The sequence below is a fragment of the Amblyomma maculatum genome, chromosome 3 (assembly GCF_055883805.1).
Source record: "Amblyomma maculatum isolate TAMU_Amacu chromosome 3, ASM5588380v1, whole genome shotgun sequence".
NCBI classification, from domain to species: domain Eukaryota; kingdom Metazoa; phylum Arthropoda; class Arachnida; order Ixodida; family Ixodidae; genus Amblyomma; species Amblyomma maculatum.
In genome coordinates, this window is record NC_139346.1 from 76,869,322 (window position 1) to 76,891,484 (window position 22,163).

The window sequence follows — 22,163 nt, forward strand, 5'->3', positions numbered from 1 at the left end:
CCTCGTAGCCTGGCTCCTTGGCTGTTCCTCAATGTATATATCTTTAATCCTCTTTTGTAAATATATTTCTCCCTGTTACAAAATTATATGCCAAAATTTAAAAACCTTGAACAATTCAGAAATTCCGTAGAATGTTCAGAACAGCGCGGTGCGCTATAATTGGACAAAGGCTTTATCGATGTGGCCATAATTACTTGCGCACCAAAATTATGCAAGGTGTTTTAATGGTTTTGAAAGCTGAGGTAGTGTAGAATAGGTGGAAAAAGTTTAAACAATGTGAAAACTGTTTTTGTTTTCCTAAAAATTTTCAATGTTCGCTGTTTTCTGTAAATTAGCGCGATCGTATCTCTGTATCCAAATGTCATAAAAATATGAGCTTTAGCTGTTTGCGGATAATTATGCTGAGAAATTATTGTGGAATTATTGCTGCTCTACCATGAACCTTTTCTGAAATAAAGGCCTGCAAATTAGGAAAATTTTCGTTTCCTGGGCCGATGTTTAGAATTTTTATAAAAACATCTACTCATACCCGAAAAGCGAACATTAACTGAATACAAATACAAACATGTATATATTTAGTCGGATAATTTTCAGCTAGCTAACTTGAGCATAATTTGTATAATCTATAACCAAAGTTGGCCAGAATAGAAGAGAAGCTCGGAACTCCGCCTCTTTGACATTATTAATCAGTCATCACGCAACAGTATTAATATTTTGAAGTAAATATAAAAGGTCGAACGACCATCCTTTGTTCGATCATAGGTGGCGAAAGGGAGGGGACGCGCGCATTTGTCGATGCACCAGCTGTATGGATTTACACAAGAATGTGGATGGTAGATGGGGAGGCTTTTTATTTTTTTAGAAAATGTTTGTCCGTGGTTGGCTTGAAGAAACAATGCGTTTGCGAACACACAAAACAAAACTATTTATTAGAACTCGACTCGAGCGGTGCGCGCTGGCGGCCGCTCATCGGCACGGTCCGAAGTCACGGCCGGCCGGTGCAAGCAGAAGAGGGCTGGGTAAAGGAGGAATGGAATGTTGAGAGGGTCGTTGGTCCTTCGTTCCCACGCGCAGCCTTTGCGAACACAACACCGCCGCGGGAATCACGCGCTGGTTGAGCGGGTCGTTGTTCCCCCTCGCCTACGCGTCTACGTGCAAGACACAACAGACAGCATCCCCAGCTGCGCTGCTGTGCGGCCTCCTCCCGAAGCGTTCATTTCAGAGCTTGTTGGGGACGCTACAAGACTTGTGACAGCTTCTTAAACCTTTCTTTAATTTCTTCCCTCATTATTTTCTTTTTCATTTTGCTGTGCATAATTTTCTCTTGCGCCTATACATGTCCATGTGCTCCGGTTGGTGCTTGCTACATATCAGTGAATAGCTGAGCTGTGAAATGTCGCCGGAGTACGGATTACAGCAACGGCGGGATACCATCGGCATTATCGGACTCAGTGAACGCCGTCATCTTAGACCGTGAGTATATATCTTTGCAGCATGCCATTGCTTCATAATTGGTTCTATATAATCTCCTACCAGTCCCAAATGTTCTCTTTCCTTATTCTCCTCGAAACAACTGCGCGAAGCATGACTTCAAGAACTAAGGGAATTTTCGTCCGGGTTACATGCAAGCAAGTGCGTGGACTTATTTGCTGGCTGCGATATGAATAGCATTTGCTCCGAAAATAGAGGAGCCGTGCGTAACAGGTGTGTATGCCACCAACACGTGACAGAACACTGCAGGCAGCCATTTGCGCAGTTTTTTGACTGTGCAGCGCGCCGCAATCAATTAGTAACCAGATACTATGCGCCCGGCTTTGTACATATATTTTGGACAGCCTCTCTTCTGCGCGCAGGAAGCCATGTTCACACAGTTTTTGGATTTTGTTAAGAGTTAAGGGCAGTTTTTTGTTTTCAGATGTACAGACGAAGTTTTGAAAACTGTTCGTGCCGTCTGTGCAAGCGAATTTTACAGTGGGGCAGACATGTGCGTGATGCCGCTTGATGACTAGGCTATAATTAAGTCATAATGAACCTCCACTTTTATAATGGTTAATATCATATTGAGGAATTGAAAGCCGTGAACAGCGAAAGTGAGCCCCTTTTCAAAATTTTCTTAATCGACGCCCCCCTTCTGAGCACGTGCCTTCAGGTGAGGGCGTTATCAGAAAGCGGCGACAATAGGAGAGCGATTTCGCAGACGCGCTTCGAGGGCGGGGGAAAATAACAATACAAGCAAAAAGGCACATCAGCCGTGTGTGCACTGCGTCCCTGTCACTGCAAAGTAAACAACGTGCACGCGGGACACAATGTACAAAACATTGACGGCCGGTATGAGGCAACCATATCGTCCGAAATATATTGCTCGCGAAGCGCTCGATGACGGCGCGCACTTTCATGCGAAATGGGACAGGACGTCAGGTCCGCCTGTTCGGCAATTACAGCTCTTTGTACCTCACGTGCCGTACCGTATGCATGAAGTGCACGCCATAGCCATCGTGCAAGAATGTTGAAACCGAAGCAGCGATCCACGTATTCTAATTCTATAGGAAATCATTTGGGAGTAGAAAAGAGCAACTTAATATGATGTGCATGGTTCTTTAATGAACGATATGTATAAATGGACGGTTGAATAGTTACAGTAATGGAGTGTTCCGCTAGAATTGTTTACGGCCGTGACCGCAATAAACATTACTCATATTGCTCTTAGCTTTAAGCTCTGGCATTGATAAGCCTATCTAAAGAACCGACTGGCAGTGACAGGTTGTTTACAGCTGTTGATCAAAAGGTAGGCCATCATGCTATTATTGCAGGCATATTTGCTTCTTTTTGTACCTTTGTTTACTAAAACTTAATTTTGTTCCCCATTCCTAGGGACGCTGCACCTCTTACAACACTCACTGTTCAGTCGCTTTTATTCAAGTATACAAAAAGGAGGAAATGAGCATGCACTCATAGGACAGCCTGTCTTTCCGTTAACAGCTGCAAATAACACGCCACTGCTCCTCGGTACCTTGGATGAAGTTTTCAATAGGGTTACCTGAGATGCCTAGCAATTGCTGTAATATTTATACCAATCACTGCAGTGAAACCGAAAGGTAACACTGCATCACTTTAACTGCTGCATGCACCTATAAACGTGCCTTAATTTATTGCCTATTCTTATAGACGCAGGACCTCTTACTATAGGCTTTGTTCAGTAAGCAACCGCCTTTCATTGCTTCAATTTCTATCTCTCCACCACTTTCTTGTTGCTCTGGGTGTGATCATTTGATTTCATTGTTCAAATCATATTGTTTTATTATGTGTGAATGATTTAGCCTGCACATACATGCTTTCATTTTTTTAGATGCGCATCGGGAGCGTTTTCTACGTAGAAGTGGATCGATTGAGTTGTATCACTGGTGCGAAAACCGACAACCCCCAGAAGATATGTGTCCTGTGGTTGGAAGGGCAATAAAGAAGAAGAAAATCAGCGGAAAAGCCTGCCTAAAAAAAGGTAGCACTGCATCACTGTAACTGCTGCATGCACTTTTAAATATGCCTTATTTTTATTGCCTATTCTTATAGACGGTGGACCTCTTACTATTGGCTTCTTGCAGAAAGCAACCGCCTTTCATTGCTTCAATTCCTATCTCTCCACCACTTTTTTGTTACTTCGAGTGTGATCCTTTGATTTTATTGTTCAAATCATATTATTAAATCGCCGGTGAATGATTTCGCCTACACATACATGCTTTCATTTTTTTAGGTGCGCATCGAGAGTGTTTTCTACGTATAAATGGATCGATTAAGTTGTATCACTGGTGCGAAAACCAACAGTTCGGTACCCCCAGAAGATTTGTGTCTTGTGGGTGGCAGGGGTATAAAGAAGAGGATAATCAGTGAAAAAGCCTGCCTAAAAACTTACAACGATGGCGCGAAAGCGAAATGCTGATCAGGGTTAGAGTCTGATTACTTCTGTTATCCCATTTCACTTGCTAGGTGATGTGAAATATATGAAGCACCTTAGTATAATTTGTGGTATACTCACTGAAAATTGTGTAGACATTAACTTTTTTCTCGTTCAATTATTTTGAGTGACGCACGAATTGGAATAAAACGAAGTCATCCACACGTCTAATGCCCATAGACATTAGATGCGTGGATGAGCTCATTAATTGTGTTCCTATGTGAGCATGCAATAGTTTGTCGAATATATTAATATGTTAAAAGTTGATTTTTTTACTGTTAACCGGAGTAATACATATGCTCCATGTCATAGCATTATTCGCCTGTAGTTTGTATCTGCTCTTTCCTAAATCGTATTCTACAAAGTATACGTGTGTCATCTCGTACGTCTATTTACCTAGCGAACAATTTGCAATCGAATCCCTTTTGTGATGTTTCAGCTACAAATAATGTATGACAGTTGTGACAATATAGGTAGCTTTAGGTATAACATATAGCGCGAAAATCTTTAATATATGCGATGATATTTTTATTCACCGCATTGGCTAAACCAGCCTGTTGAAGAGACGAAATGAAAACAAATATGGATGTCTTCGGACAGGAACAGTAATCGTGGTGCCATGACCATTTTTTTAATTAAATTTTCATATGTCGTGGGCTAATGTCTCGACACAAAGGAATGACCCTTAGGTTTGCCAGATGCGGCGTAGTATTCTCGAAAAAAAAACAAAAAAAAAACGCCTGTCACTAAAGCTGGAAAACGCCGTTTTTGTCGTTTCAAAAAGTTGCACGTTTGGAGGCCGGCTGGTTGCGTAAAATTTTGTCATCCACTGTTTTTTACTCACCGCATTTGGGTAACGTTTACTTGTATAAGAAGTATTAAAAGTGTGTTTCATTGATGCAGTTGATTTAGTACAAAATCGCAAACTTTGCTTCAAGAACAACGCGCTACAAAAATGTTAATGTTCAACCTTACATACTGGCGTGACGCATTGCGTTGTTTGCACTAAAATATTCTGTGTTTATTACGCAGGTCATATTGTTAATTTAAGGCAGAATTTGGAGCTCTAAGCTGCCATGTGTGTTCTCTGTAACGCCACCAAAAGTATTATGCTGGAAAGCGATTTGCTTAAGATTGTAATTATAAAAATTACACATTGAAAAATCGTCTTCAAAAATATAGTATTGTTAGTGGTGGTCAAAGCTTACAAATGGAATAATATATTAATAACCTAGACTGAATACTATTGCACCTAGCAATAAAAAAGAATGCAGGACAGAGAAAAAGTTCAGCCTTCACTTGCGTTCTGCCATGAAATTGACAGAAATAGTGAATTAATACCATCTTAAGCTATATTAAGTATTTGTCCCAGAAGCAGAAAAACGGTGTTAAGCGCTGACAATTTTTTAAATTTTACTTAAGGTAAAATGTAACTAAATTAAGCAAATACTAAATTGAAGTTTTGATGCCTATTCCATAAGGGGGAGCCATATAAGCACATCTATAGAACAAAAACAAGCATTTTTATATTTCTAATATTACATTTTGCAGAATTCAATATATTTACTGACTCAAATTAACAAAGTATTTTGCATTGTTTCCACAGATTTTGATAAAAATTGATGTTGCGGCCGTTTCTTCAATTCTAATCAGTTTTCCTTATTTTACCATTTTCTTACTTTTGACCAATTTCAAAATAATATGCAGATACACACACAAATCTAGAGCTTCAAATTTTTTCAGAAATAAAGAATGGAACCTAGATAATGTAGAAAAATAGTTTCTGTGCCAAGATATTATTGGATCTTGCAAGAATGCAGGCTGAGTTTGGCCATTATCCGCACAAGCACTCGGTTTAATATTTAATGTTATATTTTTAAACAGTATAACGCAACACTTTTTAGTCCGTGATATTTTTGAGGTACTGAAGATTTTTGAGAGGGATTTGAATGAAAATCGAGGATGATCTTTTTTTTAATTGCAGCAAATTTGCCCTTTACTGCTGTTTTCGAATTCTGAGCAATTTTGATGCGTTGTGGAGAACACACCTAGTGGTCTGGAGCTCCAGATACTGCCTGGAATTAAGAACATGCGTCAGGAAGTGAAAACATATTTAGTGCAACCAACCTAATGCATCATATGCCAGTACATAAGGTTAAAAATGAATATTTTTGCAGAGTATCGCTCCTGAAGAAAAGTTTGCGATTTTTTAATAACACAACTGCAAAAACAAAATAGGTTTCTAATAGTGTTTGTAAATATAAAACCTGCATATATTTAGTGAGTAAAAAAGAGCAGATGACAAAATCATGGTATCCAAACTTGCAACATTTTGAAATGGCAAAAACAGCGTTTTCTACCTCTAGAGATATACCATACAATTGTTTTTTTTCGAGGAAACTACGCGTATCTTGAAAAACTAAGATTAATTCTTTTGTGTCTAGATACTTGCCCACCACATATAAGAATTTAATTGGAAACGAAAGATGGCCATGGGACCTCGATTATGTTTCTTATCTAAGGCACCCATAATACGCTGTGAGAAAGCCAATATCAGGGCTTTTTTTAATATTCCATATTTCGCACGGTTGTGCCATCTAAGAAAACTAGAAAGCTAGGCACACCTTAGGTGTAGCCAGCCCTCACTTTCTGTTACAGCTGCATTTGCTAAGCTGAATTAATGCGTTGATTACTTTATTTTAACCACGAATATAGCGCTATTACGTGTCAATTTTAAAGAAAGGCCGCAGTGACGCGATTCCTGTAGAATTTGTAAGTGAAATCTGTAAACCTTACAAATCTACCCATATATATGATCTCTTGCAGGTTTTATTCAAGCTACATTACACCTGCTGAGCCCCATAGCTTGAGCCAAGGGTTATAAATAAACCATTAGAAACAGACGATGGAAACCGGTGGTGCATTGCTGGCAGCCACTTAGGACAGCGCAGAAAATTTTTATTTTGTACGTGGGGAAGTGAGGTTATTCGCTTCAAGTACTAAATGTTCACTTTAGACAATAAATAGGACTTACAGAGTCGGTGAGCACGTTCGGAAACCCCTGTTTCAATATTTGCGGTTAGAAACCTCATGTGTACCTTTTTTTCCAGCTGTAGATAAATTCCGGGTTATGTAGATACCGAAACCGTTACCAGCCCATTCGCGCACCTCAACCGTGCTGCTCACAACATGATTTTGAGCGGACAAAACAACCTGCCGCTAAGATTGCTAGCCCCATGCATGAGTAAGGGTGATATGCTGGCGATGGTTGCTTCGCGTCGGCCCTTTGGCGCACATGAAGGCTCGAGTTACAATGAGCGCGCCGAACTTTGCAATGCGGATAATGACTACAAAGCGGTAAGGATATAAATGAGTTTAACAGTATTTTTCAGCTGTGAAATACAAATACAGTCTTGTTGGACGATGTGCTGGCGCGGACGAAGAAACCATAGGCAACTTGTAGGTCTAACGCTACACAGGGCTGTCGAGCCAAGCCAAGGCCTCAATTGTATTGTCCGGGAATCAGATTTCTGTATTTTCGTGGTTTCCTATTGTATCTGGCGTTCAAAATGCATTCGTGAGGGTTCTTTATCACAAATAATCAAACGTGGATTGTGCCGGTACTCTTCAAAGTAGCAACACCTTTTATTGTGTAAGTCATTAATCGGTAATATAGGTAAATAATGTCAATAAGGATTCCAAACAAAACCTTTTCTGTGGCGCTCAAGATAGCTTCCAGCAATATATATCTGGTTTCCTTTGCCTGCCTCCGAAATGTTTTTTTTTTTATCCCTTGGATCAAATTTGCTTGGACAAGCAGTATATGTGTAAAAATGATGCACCTGTGAGCTACCCGTTTAAGTGAGCTCCCGTTTAAGTGAACTACCCACAAAACCAGTCAAAAGCGTATATCAGCTAACCAGCGGCCAGTGCAGCAGTCGTGGGCTTAGATCGCTTGTGTATATTATATCTAGCCATTTAAAAAAAAATGAAAATGGTCGCCGAACATTCTCTTGGTAACGATTATTAGTATAAACTGTTTGCACATCGCAGAAAGCGTAGGAGCGGCAAAAAACTAGCGCGCCAGTCATATGCGGAGACAGTCGATAATCAAGCACTAATTCTAGTGTGGGATGAAACACTGGCTGTCTCAGCCGTATTGCTGTGGAGGAGATCAAAATGCAACAGGGCACATGCTATGCAATGTATGTGCGTCTTTCATCCTAATAAACCCAAGGCAGCTGAAACTAGTCTGGAACTCATCAGTATAGTGTTTCTCATTGACCATAAATTTCGGTACATGAATCCTGGAATTTTCTACATCTTCCTAAAATAATGCGCGCGATTTTATATGCCTCGTAATAGTGTTGTAAATTTTGTTTCCTCATTGTTTTTGTGCAGGTGCCATTTGCGAAAAAGTTGGGGTGGACGATTTGAGGCACACGCATTTATTCGCAGGTGGCTGCCTGGTTCCTGTGACAGGGGGGGTGGAAGAAAAAGGCGTTATGCTGAAACCTCCCCTGGCGAACCAGGCATGCCACCTGTGAATGCAATTGCAGGGTCAGCCCCCTCACTACGCCTATGAGTGTGCCCTCCAGCTCCCTGACCCCTTCCACTTCCCGAGAGCCCGCCCTGCCCTGACCAACCCTGCCACTGCCCCGCTAACTGCTGCTGTGTGTGCCCTCAGCGCTGGCTAGTAACAACTGCCGTCTATAGTAACAATTGCAATAAATATTATCTTTTGTGAACCATGCCCTTGTTTTGTGAATATCTACTGGTTGCTCATGAGCAACAATTTGAATTTATATGGCCACTCCTATTTGAAAGGCCATTATTGTCCCAGCAAGTTCGATGTGCTGTCACGAATATGGCTAGAATGAAAAAGGCTGCATTTTATGGCCTGCACAGGCAGTGCCACAAAATGTGTAATCTTGACATCATCAATGGCACATGAATGGAGTATCCGGTGTACCCATAAACCATTGGATTAATATTGGTATCGACAATATGCGGCATGAATGGAGTAGCCAGTGCACCTGCAATGGCTAACCATTGGTATGATATTGGCATTGACAATGGGCCATCAATGGAATAGCTGGTATTAAACAAATATTGGTAATACAATGATGGTATAATGCTGGACAGTATTGGCAAGTATCATGGTGCATGAATGGAAAGTCTAATATTGTGCCTACATTGGTGGCTCCAGCTTGGTTGAACACTGGACCAATCTTGGAACGAAAGATGGGCCAAGAATGGAGAATGTAGTAAAATGCCCAAATGCCAATATCAGTTCAATATTGATGCCATTCTTTTCCAGTGATGAACCATTGTTGGACCAATGCTGGTGTGCTGCTTGGGATATAGCAGAAGGCTGACAGGGCGCCATCCTAGCTGGTGTCGTGGGGGGTACGGACTCAAAATGAGCTGTGCGGTGAGGGTAAGCGCATTGCCGTTTTTAGAAGGTTAGGGTTAGATTTGCTTGTCGCACTGTAAATTTCAATATGATTCGCTCGGCGTCTTTGATCGTGAGTCTCCGGAAGGAAGGCGCGGTCAGTGACATCACTCAACACGATATAACGGTGCTGGGGAACGCTGCAGGAGCTCGCTCGGAGGTTTAACAACTTCACCTGCAATCGGTTTGCCCAGTGCCCTCATGAACGAAATAAAATGTGTGCCAGTATTAGTGCGTCAATGCTTCGGCGCAGGCGTTAGGCTGATGTGTAACCATATCTAATAGAACTTACGCTCGGAGAGCATGTTTTTACCAGATAAATCACCACATTTTTTTCCTTGGCTCAGCACACTGCTGGGGAGGTTTGGTTGTTTTGGCTGTGATAGATGAGAAAACTCGCCATCGGAGTGATTTGATTGTTACATGAAGCGCCTCGCACACCACTCCGTTGGATACACAAACGGTTTGCTACAACAAACGCCCACTGCTCTCTCTATGTCCTGCTTCATTCTAGCTTTTTAGCGCGCAAATTTACTGTCTTTGTCAACTGAAGCGAAACGTCTTGTCGGCACTTGTCAGCCATGAATCGGCACTCGTAAAACTGTAGTACGGCGAGGCACGTTGCCCGCGCCGCGCCAAAACAACACGCCCAATTTGTATATTGACGATACATTCTTAAAACTTACACAGGTGCACTGAAGTCTACTTAAGTGCGGAATTGTAAAAGCATTGCGGGTTCCCGACTTAGTCTTTTATTAGTTTGATAAGCGTTTCGTAGCTTCTTACGATATATACTCTTTTACATTCCCTCTACGTACCTCACATTTACTACCATTTTTGAATTTATCGGCCTTTGCTTATTTTTTTATTCTTATCTACTTTTATTTTTTATTACTACTGTTCTTTTTGCTTTTGTGTTTAATATGTAGATAAATCTACATTGGACACCAACGAGGGGTTTCGCGCGGCGGGAGGCACAGAGCAGTTGCCGCGGACGCCAAGCGCTCGGCATGTCATCTAGCAATCAAGAAGCAACCAGAAGAAGAACATGCCTCTTCTCTAATGCAACAACAACTTACCTAAAAGGAACCAGAAATACCTGGACTTGCAATCAAGGGTTAAATGGCATAGCCGAGCTAAGCCATGCTAATTTTATGCTGGGCCGGTCTTCTCATCAATATGTATTTGACTGGAATGAAATCTAATTTTGATTGGAGTGGATATGATTTGACTGGATTGATTTTGATGGGATTCGGACGTCCGGATTGGATTACACAGAATTGGATGGGATTGGGCTAGACTGGAGAGGAGTAGGCAGCCCAGCGTCCGGCATACATGATTTCGCTACGAATATCCTGGCCTAGCTGAGCTAAGCCGCGGCCAATTTCTCAGTACGTTTATATTTATTATTGCATTATTCATTTACTTACTTTCCTTTTCTTTCCCTCAATACCACCCAGCGTCCATACGGTAGACAACAAGAATTATTGAGACGCTGGCAGAAGTCCAAGGAGAGTAATGGTTAGCGGGCTCGGCTGGGACATGCAAGGGTGGTGGTTAGAGACCTGGACAGCTCGTGGAGTCACATTCTGTCCACAGTTAATTGTCATCCCACTCATGATGCACGAAATGCTTTCGCAATCAAAGAACAAGGTATTCAGGCAGCACCACATTTTCGAAGGGCCGGAGCAGCGAACGCAAGGCAGCACGGCGCAAACAGGAATGGTGGGTGCTCATGTTACCTGAGAAGCTTGGGAGCTCCGATCTGCGGCGTCTTCAAACGCCTGGACACTTCGGTCGCCTGTCCTCGATGCGGCTGTTTTTATTCCTTTTGGCATTCAATTTTCGAGGAAAAGGCAGTCTGTACGTTAAGCTATCTCGGGCACTTTCTGTGATCGAATGACATTTTTGTTTCGATTATCAATCAGCAGCTTACTGCGCCTAAATATGTGAAAACGACTCACGAGCTGTGCATGCATCAATGACCCATAATAACATGCTGCAATCCTACTGCAATGATACTACATCAATGACATACTGCATGAAAAATGTTTAGGTTTCGGTTGTTGATATCGCATGAAAGTGGCGCTTCCTGCTTCTTGCATTTGCTTGCTTTGATACCATCAATACTTGATTCTCATTTGGTTTAACCGGAAGTATGTTAGATTCCCGTTGGTATGAATTAAGACAGCGTTATATTTGTCTGACCAGTGCCGCAAAGGCGTTCACCGCTTTCTGTACCTGCGTCCAGTGATAAAAGCAAACGTGAATCTCTGATCACTACGATCAAAACTACCCCGAAAGAGCTTTTGCACTCGCTAGGAAATGTAAATTTGTCTCTCTCCACGATCGTCAAAATCACACAGACGAATCCTGTGGGCTCGCTAGGCCTACTCGCCTTAGAAATGGCTGGCGTCAAAGCATATTAATAGAAAAAGCACCACAGGCGTTTGTCGAAGAATATATCAAATGCCATCTTTCTCGGTTTAATTTTGGCATGTATATGACACAGGGAAGCGCAGCTATGTACTGTACGTCATTCGTCGGCGTTTCATTTTCGCTCGCTCGCCGATCTGCCGACGATTGATAGGGTCACCATCTGCCGATGCGTTCGTCGGTGTCGCTGGCCTGGAAACGTGTCACACTACGACGACGCGCGCTAGTTGATCGTGCTGGCGTCGTTGTCGACCTAGTGGGACCGACCGCTGCATCAGCCATGGAATCGGTTGGTCGACCGGCCAATCACCGAAGTCGGCGTCGGTGTCGGGTCAGCTTAGTGTGCACGGGCCTTTAGCCTCCATGTTTCCACTCTCTAGGTTAGTTTTTTGAAATACGGGAGATATTTACTTCCAACTTCAAAAATTAAACTGTTATTTATCCCTCTAGATTACTAGAAAGATATACACAACCCCATTCTTGTTCTCCTAGTTATTATAGTCCGGTTGTCCGAGCCCACTCCATCATCTGTTCGAATTATGCGCATTTCCTTACACGTTCAGGTTACTCACTGCCTATTATAAAGTTTTTTTATTATGTTGGAATGTTCAGGTGATTGATTGATTGATTGAATGTACTTTACTGAATGGGAAGGCTCATGGCCATGGAAAAGGGAAGTAGACAGAATCTTCATTGTTTAGGTCGTCACTCAAATCATATTGCTCTAACAAGGCCACTAAGGGAGCCATACTTGACAAATATCATCTGTGCGTTAGCATCAGTTTCTAGAAGAGAACGGTCGTTCAGGCTGTAAGGTTTGATCTCGGAGCGTCCAGTAGAAAAAGCAGCGCAATACCAGAGTAGATGAGATATGCCGACGCGCGTTATAGTCGTACAGTGGGTGCACGTAATCATTTCCTCTGTATACTGACTCCAGTGGCTCATAAAGTTTACGCTACGACGAAAGAGGCTAGGGCGGAACCAAATTCCGTTCACATCGTAACCGCTGTCGAGAAGTTGGGGTGCTGTATATGCGCTGTATTTATTGCATCTGCGTATAGAGAAATTTGCATAATACAGAGCGTGAATAAAATGCAAAATGTTTAACGAAACACACAACAAGGATTTTGCCTCGCCCCTTAGAAAATTATAAGCATCCCCTGCAATTTTTCTAAATTCCTTGTTATGGCGACTGCAACAAAGACGCGACTTTTCGACAGCAAGAGCTATTTTTTCTTCGCGTGCAAGGCGGCAAATAAAAAAATACAGGCTTAATTTAATGCTTTGGTAGACTGGTGCCACTTGAAATTGTGCATAAACTAAAATGCTCCTGAACATTCCCAGATATACACCAAGCGAATGTTCAGGAGCATTTTGGTTTATGTATAATTTCAAGAGGCTCCAATTTTCCAAAGCATTCAATCGAGCCTGTTCTTTTTATATGCCGCATTGCACGCGAAGAAAAAATAGCTGTAACTCTCGAAAAGTCCCGTCTTCGTTGCAGTCACCATAAAAAAGAATTTAGAAAAATTGCAGGAGATGCTTATAATTTTCTAGGAGAGAAGGCAAAATCCTAGTGGTACGTTTCGTTAAACATTTTTACTTTATTCACGCTCTGTATTATGCAACTTTCCCTGTACGCTGCTGCAATGCATACATCATATATACAGAACATATACAGCACCCAGACTTCTCGACGGCGGTTACGATGTGAACGACATTTGGTACCACCCTAGCCTCTTTCGTCTTAGCCTAAACTTCGTGCCAACCCCACCCTCAACTAGGGCCTGATGTGTCGTTACCCATCAGTCCAGTTCAGTCGTTCAGTCGTGTCCGACTCTTCGTCACTCTATGGACCATGACACGCCACGCTATCCGGTCTCTCACTATCTTCCTAACATCACATAACTTCATCTGCAGTGCCTCGAGGATGCTATCTAACCATCGCGTTTGCTGCCTACCCCTTCTCCGGCGACCCTCAACCTTTCCCAACATCAAATCTTTCTCCAGCGACTCCTCTCTTCTCATCAGATGACCAGAGTAGCTGAGTTTTAACTTTAGAATTTGACCCTCCAATGAGCAGTCAGGGTTTATGGTTGACAATATCGACTGATTTGATCTTCTGGCAGTGCAAGGAACTCTCAAGAGTCTTCGCCAGCACCACAATTCAAACGCGTCAATTCTTCGGCGGTCAGCCTTTTTCACAGTCCAACTATCGCGTCCATACATCACAACTGGAAAGACCATAGCACGAGTCGTTACCCATACCGATGCGGAATTCAGCTCAGAGCCCGCGCGCCACGTACACGAGGGGGTGTGATTGTGCTGCCGCCGTTGAAAATTTTCTCCATCAATAGAGCTCTCTCTCATCCACCGCTGACATATTGAAGCTGCTCCCCAGCATCGCTGTTCAGCTTGACTTCAAACGATAAGGACAATTACGGGCTCTCGCTAAGGAAGTGGCGTACAGTACGGAGTCAATGATCTTTAATGGCGCCGCAGTTTGAGAAATTTGGATATGTTGCTTGCCCGCCGGAATGGTGCAGTGGTTAAAATATCACACTACTGTGCCGGAGTATCTTGGTTCGATCCCGACTTCCTGCGCTGCGTTTCGATTGAGGCGAAACGGAGAGCCATTAGTGCGATGTGCGATGTCAGCGCACGTTAAAGATCCCCAGCACGTCGAAATTTCTCCCGTGGTCCTCCATTACGTCACCTCTTTATCTCTTTCCGTTTTCAATGCCACCTTCCTACCTTCCCTTACGGCTCGGGTCGGATGTCCACGCAACAAGTGTGGTAAAAACTGTGCCTTTACCTTCCTTCAACAAATTATTATTAGCAATATATGAATTATAATATTATCTCGCGTTTTAATTCACTGTTCATCCAATTCCTTAAAACATGCACCCCCTTCTTTAGCAGCCCAGACGGAAGGCGAGATCACGTGCCCTACACAGAGCACATGCATAGAACTTGGTATGCATGTTAAGAACTTTTTTAACCAGTTCACGCTCGTATCCTGCTAAACGTCTTCGTGGCTAGTGTTGACGTTGAGGCCCGTTCCTGTGTCCTATATTGTCACGTTAGTGAAAAGATGTGTGATGGTAAGAAAGCCGATAACACAGGCAGCCGGAGTCGGCATTGTTCAGGGGCCTCCGGCCCGAGCGCGATACGGGCGCTTCGTTTTTCGCTTCTCGTCATTGTCCGCTTCACTCTAGAGTCATTAGCTCGCCCGGTTGCGTATTAGCAAACCATATCCCGTAGGAGCCCTCGAGCAGACGACGCTCTGGTGCGTGATTCTTCTCAGCAGCGCCACCAGGCGGCAAATAGTGCATATATTGTCTAAACGAATAAGAACACATTTAAAGCCCACCGTTCCCGTCGTTTCTGTGGCGAAATGGATTAACACCACGCATCTTTTCACTGATGCCTCCTAAACATGCGTTGGACTTCTGCGTCTTATTTTTTTTCTGATTATTTTTTTCCCAATAGCCTTCACTGTAATTATATCCAGCATTCAGTGAGTGTATGTTACCTTTGGGTTGCGTTTACAGACACCTTTAAGTATGAATCGGTATGACAACAGTTACACTAAGCAATTACCTTCCCCACAATCATTTCCTGCCCCAGTGAGTGTATGTTACCTTTAGGTTGCGTTCAGAGACATCTTCCAGCAACAATCGCCGTTTAACTCGCTGAAAGTGTCGTCTGTTCCAGTCCGCCTACGGGATATGGAATGGCAATACGCCTCCCGGTTCGGAAGCATAGACCCGATTCTCGAGGCACTTTACGAACTCACAGGAAGGGCGTCCTCGTGTGATATGGTTTGAGGCGAACCACGTGGACTCTCTCTGGGCGTACGGAACGATTTGATAGTGGGGCCTTGTGAGTAACAAGTTCTAAGTTGAGAGCGCCGACGCGGCGCAGAACTGGAGTCCGCGTCGTCGGATTGGATACCAAACCCAGATAAGATCACCCGTCTGATATTCAACCTCGCGGTGCCACATATTGTAGTGTCGTGCACTCTGCACCTGCTAGCCACGGATGCGCAGCTTTGCGACTTGGCGGGCTTCGTCGGCATGTTACAAAAAGTACGCAACGTTGTCATTGGGGTGGTAGGTGACATGAGGCAGCATGGCATCGAGTGTTGTGGTGACTGAAAGCGGCGTTGAAAATCCTGAAATGCCTACTGCTGCGATGTTTCCTATTGGAACTGGACACATGCCTTCGTGAGAAACGCAACATGTGTGGCGGTTTTGGATACGTTTGGCGAAAAGCGGCGGCTTATGCCCTTAAAGCAAGCAAGCGCCTAATTGCTCCAAAATAGCCGCGCTCCTATTACTTCCAGGGTACTGCTGAAGAGTAGCTACGCTAAGTAAAAGACTAGAGGCTCATCCGGTTGGCAAATGAGGATGAAAAGTTTCTCTTTATCAATTTCGTCTGTAGTACTCAAAGTAGGTTCGAATTTTCCCTCGCCGGACGTGTCACTTGAAGGACCGCACAACTCAAAGTATTGTATACATTGCGCGTACCATCTTTGAGTCATGCTGCTTTCGTGACAAGCTTGCTATGCATCAAGTAATCATCTTAAAAGAATTTGACCGTCTTCGCTACTCATTCCTGTGTTCCCTTCTAAAACGTGTGAATGATGGGCATATAGTTCTCAAGGAAGTGCAATGCTGTCACAGAAATGTTTCGACGCCCTAATTGTGCATGGATATTTGTTAATACCCTCAGAAATCCGCTTTTCTGTGAAAAAATGCTGTCCAGTGTCTCCACTGCTCTTTGCCCTTTACGTGATGTCGCCTTGTTTCATTGTTCTACATATTAGTAATATCCATGGCTTCACTGTTCTTAGGAATAAGATCACTGCACTGACAAGCTCTGTGTACTGACAAGGTTGCATCTAAAATGAAACATTTGGGCATCGTCTCTGGTGGTCAGTGAATTACTTCGAACATTCTGTCCTTTGGTTTGTTTTACAGGGCTTAACACGGCCTCTGTATGGAGCTGCGAAATGGTCGTGTGCCCTTTAAATATATGGGCGTTCCACTGCCTCCATTCAAGCCAACTACACAATAAAGGAAAGAGCATGTTCCGCTCGCTCAGCTTCTCTCAAAAACTCGGGCCTGCAACCTGCTTCTGGTGACCAAACGCATCATGTGCTCCAGGTCTTACACTGCGTTCGACTTGATATCGAGCATTTTCCGCGAATTTTTACCATATTTACAAGGTGAAAAAATAGAATCTTGATCCGATAGGACGTGATAGCATGTTCAAACCTGTTTCTGCGTGTGGAATAATTGACTCAGTTGCCTGTGTCCTCTATTGTGTGGCTTTTGCATTGCATTAATCTTCTTACAATTTAGCTTCATGAAACTGCTTCCCAACTTAGTGGTTTCTTCTAATTTTACTGTCCGCCATATTTAATGAAATTTGTGCAAGAAGACGACTGTTTGGTGACAATTTTTGGCAGTCTTATTTTTGTGTGAGTACTTATATATTCTTCGAGAAAGAGCTTATAAAGAGAAAGTGATGAAGATGCTCTTTCAGCAGCCATTGTACCATTATTTATGCTGTGGTCCAAGAAGGAGGAGAAAACATTTATTTGCAATGATTTGATTTTGGAAGGAAGGTGCGTTTGGTTGTGGAGCTGAGTGGCAGACCCTATTCCGGGACGCCATTGGGTGCCGCCGCTGCCCGAGCTCTCTGGACCAGGACACGCTGGGCCTCCTGGTCCGAGCTGAACAGGGCCGCCTCCCAGCTCTCCCTAGTTGGGTGTTTTATAGCTTTTATTTTTGTATTTTTCTGGCAGGCCCACACCATGTGATTCAAAGATTCGTGATGTGATGGTGAGCAATATGCTAATTGCTTTGCAGAAGAAAACGCGACTTCAAATTACACACCGAAGTAGTACCTGTGTGCAGATGGCTCCATAGAAAAAATATTTTTGTATCTTTTGTCCGTCGGTGTGTGAGCGATGGGGCTACAACATTTCAATACTGTCATAATAATTCCTAAAATCTAATTGTCTTTAAGTCTTTGAAGGTTTGCTGCAAATAACTATATGAACTACTTTGTTCTTAATTCATTTAGTATGTAATACGTTTTAATTACTTAATGGTATGACGAAGTCTCTGATACAATTTTTCTTATTGGATTCCATAGCTATTGGCAGACGTGCATTTTAAATCAAAACGGTGAACCTGTTTTTTCACCTAGAATTTATTTTGGCCAAATTATTCTGCAACTAAAGGTCAGTCTGTGAAAATAGTGCAGCTCACAAACGCTAAAACGCTTTCTATATAGTCTCTATATAACTCTTTCTGCACATAAGACGATTAATATAAAGAATAAAAAAAAATCTCTGCGAAATTGTGTAGTTTCAAAAGGCTGGAGAGCTTTGTAAATATTCGGTTTATACAGCTATTTGTTCCCATACCACTTTGAATAAATATCAAGACCTACAGTGGAGGTCTGAGCGCTTGGCTACGGCACGTTCGAAGGATGGTGGTTGAAGTTCTGGCGTGGCCACTATGGGCATATTTCTCTATTTCATTTATTTTCTGTACTTCAGCGCAGGTGTTTGAAGCATTGCAGTTGAAGGCTACGGCTTAAAAATTGGTGACGGCTCAACTCGATTAAGCCTGGATATGTACAACGGAAGCTACCAAATGGATTCTTCACAAAGCCTGACTCGAACTTTCTCGTCGCCAATGCACTGGCTGCGAACTGTATGGTGGGATCGACGATTCGGATTTCCTTTATAGCGTCTTCCAAATCTTTTTTTATTTGCCCCTATTATTCTCTTTCTTCTCGCCTCTGTGCGTCTTCTCCCTCTACTCTTCCCGTCTTCTACTTCTTCCCTTCTGTCTTCTTATTGTTGGCATATTCCGAATCTTCATGCTCCATTTGACCGGCTTCTTCAGCTCCGCCTCGCTTTTATTGTCTCCTGCTATTATGGTTCAAAACAACTAGTTTTTATTGCTACGGCGCATGCGCAGTAGTGAAACGACGCTTACCCAAAATGCACCGCTGATAGCTTAGTGTAGTATTCGCTGCAAAACATCTAAGAAAAAACACCCACGCCCTCTCAGGCACAAGCTGCGACGCAACCTTTGTTTGGGCGGCCTCGGCGTGGTGTCTTATCTGTTCGCTTCCGGCTTAACAGACATTTTGTAGGCAAGGCTACTTTGCGATATGTATTCTAACCGATAACCTAAAAAGGCCCGAATTGTTGTCCTTCGTTTTAAATGCAGTTGTCTACCGAGATGTGAGACACTTTGCTTAATTTACCGCAAGGCCGCGGTAGCTCTCTGTTTAAGACACGTGGCTACTGGAACGGAGTACCTGGACTCGAATGCTATCGCCAGCAGTTGCGTTTCGATAGAGGAGAAATGAACAAGCGTGCGTGTGCTGTGTGAGGTCAGTGCACGGTAAAGATCGCCAGGTGGTCGTAATTACTACAGCGCCCTCCAATACGGCACTCTTTTCTCTCTGTCAGCGCTCACTCCCACCTTCCTCTTCATGTCTGCATGGTTCAGGATTCCTCGGAAGTATGAGAGATACTGCGCCTTTACCTTCCCATAAACCAATTATTAATATTTTCCCCAAAACAAAATCATATAAACAGAATTACCATTTTGACAAATTTAGTGCCAGTCTCCCATGACGAAAACTTGCTGAAGGAAGGAAAGAAAAAATTGGAGGCTTATCAAGGTTAAGCCCAGTGGATGCGAAGTATGTTAAGCAGCTGCCTCAGTGTGGATGGGGCTAAGTAACAGAGACGTGGTTTTAGGTTAATCGTCGTACTTTATTCTTTGCAGCCCGACAAACACACTCTTATGGTCCGTAAATGCATGACTCTTGGCACGCTGCAGCCTTCGTTTTGCATTCCTATTATTAACGTCCTTAGCGTTTGGAGGCATCTTGACCGCATACACGCCCGGCGCAAAAACGCTGGCGCGGTTGCGGGCACAGAGACTGACGCGACGGCGGGCGCGCGCCGCTTCATCCCTGGCGTGATGTCACATATCACGTGATGCAGCAATGGTGGCGCCGCCGCCGCGTCACGCGCGACGGCGCGAACCGAAGCGTGGAGGCCTCCGCCGGGCGACGTCCGACGGCGCGATATGAGGCTCCATCAGCAGCCGGTGTGACGTCATCACGTGACGTCACATCATGTCATCTCACTTCAAGGTCAATGGTGGCCACCGCCGGGAGGCGACCGACGGCGCGATATGAGGCCCCATCTGCAGCCGGTGTGACGTCATCACGTGGCGTCATGTCACGTGAAACCAGTTCAGGGTCAATGGTGGCCACCGCCGGGCGTCGCGCGAAGGCCCGAAACCTACGTTAATATGCTTCGCATAAAACTTTATTAGCCGTATGATTTGGCGGTTTTAAGATCGTTTTCAGAGTTGTATCCTTGTTACCTTACCAGGAGCCTCCGCCACGGCCTCGTCCACTTGTAAACCAATGGTCGGTTGCCTACCGTCCGGGGCTCTGCTGGCCACTGTCACCCGTTTAGCTCACTGTACCAGACCTTGCTGGTCTTCACAGCCGTCGCTAGACTGTCTACCAATGTTCCGCTGTCAGGTTCGTATTTTCGAGACCACGTCGATGTTTTGAAAGGCCCATGTAACGTGATATAGTGTGTGTTTTTCATCGGACCACGGACATCTGTCCCTAAGTATGGTAGGGTAAATTTTGTTTAGAATGTGTAGGTTTGGGTATGAACCTGTCTGTAACTGTCTCCAAATGACGGCTTGCGCTGTGTTGACAGTACTGTGCTGTGGGGGATATCGCATTCGTGGGTGGTGACGAAAGTTACATGACGTCTTTGCGGATGGATGGAGAGTAGTGTATAAGCAGCGCAAAAGGACAGAGACGAGTGGAAGGAGGTACACAACGATGACGCTGAACTTACAACTGTCTTTATTATTGTACCTCCTTCCACTAGTCTCTGTCCTTTTGCGCTGCTGCTTGAACATGGAGTAGTGTATGATCGTGCTATCCTGTCGGCCTCTTGGTTCCCTACCACCCCAATTTGCACCGGTACCCACATAATTTTGTGCGGTCTTATTGTTTTATTCTTCGTGGTTTTAAGGCTTGTCGGTCGCTTCGAGGAGTATACGAAGCGCGTCACTACATATCCTGTCATTCACGTAATTTCGACAGGCTGTTTCAGAGTGCGTGAGTATCGTTAGCAAACTAAAAATTGGCAGACATTATTTTTGTTTACCAGAATATAGTGCGAAATCACAAACATTTTTTCTCTTACTGGTATTAATTCGGTGTAAATGCTGCCTTTTACGCGATTATTACCTGGTACAAGCTTTCTGGTCGTCTGGTGGTACGGCCATGGAGCGCTGCCGCTTACGTTGCACATGCGGCGTAATCTGAGACCGCCGCGTCTATTGGCGGAGGTTTCACCATGGCCTCTGAGATCATCTCCTGTTCAACGTTGATCTTCAAGCGGAGGCTATGGGTTCATCCGGTTGTTGCGCCCTCTGGGGTGAACTCGGCAAATCGCGGATCTTTATTCCGACTTAACCTTGGGTTGGCATGTTAAACCTGTCGTAAGCAGTCATTGCACACGCCATCACTTCGGTGGTGGACAGCGGCCTTTGCGACGCGCGTCTTTTTCTCTCCCTTTAACCTTTGTTTAGGAAGCTCTGCTAAAGAAGTCGAGCTTACGGGTGTTGTGCCCGAGCGAGCCTCCGGGATTCCGCACAAACGAGCGTCAAGCTTCTGCTGCTACAACCCCTTCGCAATCCCCGAGATTGCTCCGAAAGGCTACGGCACATTGCAGGGAAGCATCAGCGAGTAACGTGTTTAAACACGTTCGCTAAAATCTAGGAAACGAAGTCAGCTCCACAGCGGCGCATCGCCTTCGCGCCGCTGCAGATTTGAAGCGGTGATTAGCGTGCTCGCTGATTGGACCTATCGGGCCGCCGTCACGTGCTGCCTGAGGATTGGGCAATTTGAGTGCCATTGGCTTTCCATCAATGTAAGCGTGCACACTCCCTCCCTTTGCAAGACAATAGCAGGGCGGCTGCTCTTAGTCCTATATGCTGGGAATGGTAGGGGGCTTGCCTGCCACCGGCGGTTGCACCTATTGTAGGCCGTCATTGCACAAGCCACCCCTTCGGTGGTGGACGACGGCTGTTGCGACGCGCTTCTTTCTTTCTCTCTCCCTCTTCTTTTTCTATCTTTCTTCTATATTTTCTCTTCTGTTGCGCGACGCAATGGAGGTGGCTCAGCTTAGAGCGAGTAGCAGGCCCGTGAATTTCTTTTCTTTCTTCTTAGTGTGGCAACAAC

The 22,163-nt window shown here is 44.1% G+C and overlaps 1 protein-coding gene and 1 long non-coding RNA gene across 2 annotated transcripts in view; one reads left to right on the forward strand and one right to left on the reverse strand.

Annotated features, from left to right (window-relative positions):
- LOC146195018 (uncharacterized) overlaps positions 1–22,163 on the reverse strand; it is a 51,872-nt gene that overhangs the window by 19,908 nt on the left and 9,801 nt on the right. The gene's annotated exons all lie outside the window — the stretch shown is intronic.
- LOC146195019 (uncharacterized) lies at positions 1,318–8,688 on the forward strand. Its single transcript, XR_014705521.1, has 3 exons — positions 1,318–1,473; positions 3,347–3,496; positions 8,351–8,688. It is a non-coding gene; the product is annotated as an uncharacterized LOC146195019 (long non-coding RNA).